Source organism: Homarus americanus, unplaced genomic scaffold (genome assembly GCF_018991925.1).
Source record: "Homarus americanus isolate GMGI-L3 unplaced genomic scaffold, GMGI_Hamer_2.0 scaffold57980, whole genome shotgun sequence".
In the NCBI taxonomy this organism is placed as follows: domain Eukaryota; kingdom Metazoa; phylum Arthropoda; class Malacostraca; order Decapoda; family Nephropidae; genus Homarus; species Homarus americanus.
In genome coordinates, this window is record NW_024716703.1 from 12,197,536 (window position 1) to 12,201,399 (window position 3,864).

Genomic DNA, 3,864 nt, shown 5'->3' on the forward strand with positions numbered 1-3,864 from the left:
CCCTCACCAACCTCTACCCAAATACTTTCATTGTTGCTATTTGTTTTAATGTTTGATTTATTGCAGCTTTTTAATGACACCCTGATATACACTGCTACACCGCCACCTCTCCTTCCTACTCTGTCAAATTTAAATAGGTTATATCCTGGAATATGAAATTCTGCTAGAAAATGTTTGCTGTTTGAATTTATCCATGTTTCCGTTATTGCAATTATATCTATGTTCTCTTTACTAACAATGGCCCTGAGCTGGTCCATTTTGTTACACAGGCTTCTACTATTAGTATAATAAACACTCAATATATTTCTTCCGTTTCTATCTTTTACCACAATGCACTTCTCCTGTAGAAGATTGTTGACCAGATGCTTGCGAGTTGGCACCTCATAGCAAGGATTAGCAGCCTGCAGCAAATCCCGGAAGTAGACAGCAACATAAGTAAATTTGCTGACAACACTAATATAGGGCGTGTAATCAAATCTGACGAGGACTCCACAATACTACAGGAAGATCTAAACAAATTTTTCGCATGGTCTGAAAAATGGGAGATAAAATTTCATGTTCTGTGGACAAATATAAAGTACTTAGTCTAGGAGACGTAAATGACGAAACCAGATATTAGATGAACAACGTTGTTAGAGAGAACATAAGAATGGAGGAAACTGCAGCGGGCTTATTGGCCCATACTGGGCAGTCCCGTTTGGGGCCATGACAAAAACCCAACCGGACAAATTCCCTTAGGACAAAAACCCCAGGACAAAATCCCCACCGGACAAAAACCCCACCGGACAAAAACCCCTAGTACAAAAACTCCACCTCTACCGTACAAAAACCCCATCTCTACTGGAACCTAACCTAACCTAACGTTAAATGAAATTTGTATGAAAAATAGAAACGAGCTATCTAGCTTCCGACTGTATTCAAAGACTGCTTAAGGAAAACTGAATTACTGCACAAGTGAACAAGGTTTTTATACAGTTCGCCTCATGGTACCACACTTCATTAAACAGACGTGAGAGACCAGAGATTGTGAGGTCACGGGTCCCCTGAGGTCTCAAAAAGTGAGGACAATAATGATCTAATATCAAAGTGGATTTGTAAGAAAATTATTGAAAACTTTAAACAAATTCTGTTTTATTTTTTACTATGTGGGGTTTTTGTCCGGTAGGGGTGGGGATTTTGTTCTAGGGGATTTTGTCCGGTGGGTTTTTTGTCCGGTTGGGATTTTGTCCAGGGATTTTTGTCCTAGGGGATTTTGTTCGGTGGGGTTTTTGTCCGTATCCCGTCCCGTTTGCACCCAACTCCTATCGCTCCATATCCATATCTAAAACTACTGTATGAATACATCATAGTATAATTACAGTCTTGTTATAAAATCACTGAACTTAACAAAAATCTTGATATAATATCGTGGTCCCAGCAAAATCACGTCTGTATTTGGTGGTTTGTTTGATGAGATTAGCTGGATGGCAAAGGTGGAGGGGAGGGGGAATAACCGCCCTACCATCCCTGCCTGATTACCTGAGGAATTCCCAGGTGGGATTGACCTCTTCTTCGTGACAGTGAGGTTTGGGGTCACTCACAAGTGCATGTAGCTTGTCGGTGTATTTGATGAGATTGACCTGTGAGTGTTAAAGGCTAAAGGTTACATTCTGTCCAGATGAATGTTGATGAATAAGTTAAGGAGATCTACCAAATAAGGTTCCTACCCCTTCCCCTCACCCAGTGGAAGCCCATGCCCCCACACCACCACCACACATAACACCCCACACCAGAGATGGAGAGTAAGGAAGGAGAGATAGAGGGTAGGTAAGGAATGAAGGATGGATGGTAGGGAAGGAGGGATGGGGGGTAGGGGAGGAGGGAAGGTAAGGGGGGATGGAGGGTAAGGAAGGAGGGATGGAGGGTAAGGAAGGAGGGAAGGAGGGTAAGGAAAGAGGAGGGAGGAGGGATTCTCTGTACCTGTGGAAGATCATTAGCTTGAGCCGCCTGGGGGTGAGGGAGAGTGTGTGAGAGATGAGGAAGAGAGAGGGAAATAGAGAGAGATAATGGAAAGAACCAAAGGAAAGTTGCAAGAGAGATAAGGAGAGAAAAAGCTTTCAACAGGGAGACGAGACGAAGAGAAGCAGATGTAAGAAGTAAAAGATAAGTGATAATCTAAAATGTTAAAAAGGAAATTGGGAAGAGAGAGAGAGAGTAAATAAGACTGGAAACGTAAGAGCCATGGCAGAAAGAGAAAGATAGTGAGGCTAGGGGGAGAACGAAGGAGGATGGAGAGGGAGAAGGAAAGCGTATAGGAGAAAAAGAAGGAAGGTGGAGGAGAGAAGGAAAGAGGATGGGAGATCGGAAAGAAGGATGGAGCGGGAAGGAAGGGGGATGGGGAGAGAGGGAGTAGGGTAATACGGGGGTAAGGAGGGTGAGAGGGGAAAAAAAAGGAAGGAGGGTGGAATCAATAGGGAAAGATGGGAGGGGAGAGGAGAGAGTGAGGGAAGGACAGCGGAAGGAAGGGGGGGAACGAGGAGAGAAGGGAGGAAGGATCATGCGGTTTTTAGGAGTATCATCTCAGTGAGGTTCCGACAGGGTGCAGTATGACTGAGTCCCTCCAACAGATAGGATGGCAAGATTTTCGTCGACTGGCTCAGATCATTTCCTGGGCCCTGACTGACTCAGCTTAATGACTGACTAGATGGGTGACTGTTTGACTGATTAGACGAATGACTGACTGATTAAATGGATGACTGACTGACTGATTAAATGGATGACTGACTGACTGATTAGATGGATGACTGACTGACTGATTAGATGGATGACTGACTGACTGATTAGATGGATGACTGACTGACTGATTAAATGGATGACTGACTGACTGATTAGATGGATGACTGACTGACTGATTAAATGGATGACTGACTGGCTGATTAGATAGATGACTGACTGACTGGCTGACTGATTAGAATCATTAGATAGATGACTGACTGGCTGATTAGATGGATGACTAATTGACTGATTAGATGGATGACTGACTGACTAATTATATGGATGACTGATCGCTGATTAGATAGACGACTGACTGACTGATTAGATAGATGGGTGACTGACTGATTAATTAGATAGATGGGTGACTGACTGACTGATTAGATGGGTGACTGACTGACTGATTAGATGGATGACTGACTGGCTGATTAGATGACTGATTGGCTGATTAGATGGATGACTGATTGACTGATTAGATGGATGACTGACTGACTGATTAGATGGAAGACTGACTGACTGATTCTATGGATGGCTGATTAGATAGACGACTGATTGACTGATTAGATAGATGAGTGACGCTGATTGATTAGATAGATGGGTGACTGACTGACTGATTAGATGGCTGACTGACTGACTGGTTAGATGGATGACTGACTGAGACTGATTAGATGGATGACTGATTGACTGACTGATTAGATAAACGACTGACTGTCAATCATAATATTTATACGATGCAGTTGTGATTTTTTACGATACGATTGTCATAATTTATTCACGTGAATAGATTCTTTTAAGTGTCGGATATTACACTTTAAAGGTCATAAATTAACTTATTTTGAGGAATTTGATGTGTTTTTTTGTTCTTCTATCTACTGTTAAGAAATTGGGAAAAATAGAAATATAGAGAAGGAGAAAGTGAAGGGGAGAAGAGAATAATACATAGACAAAAGAGGAAGGACAATAAGACAGACGAAGAAAAAGAAACAAAAAAAAAGAAGTAAAAGATATATAGAGGAAGGAAGGAAGGAAAAGAAGAAAGATGGAACCAATAGGTGTGCATTACCCTGTATTGGTGTGACGACTGTACTGTACTGTACCTCGGGTGTGGATGAA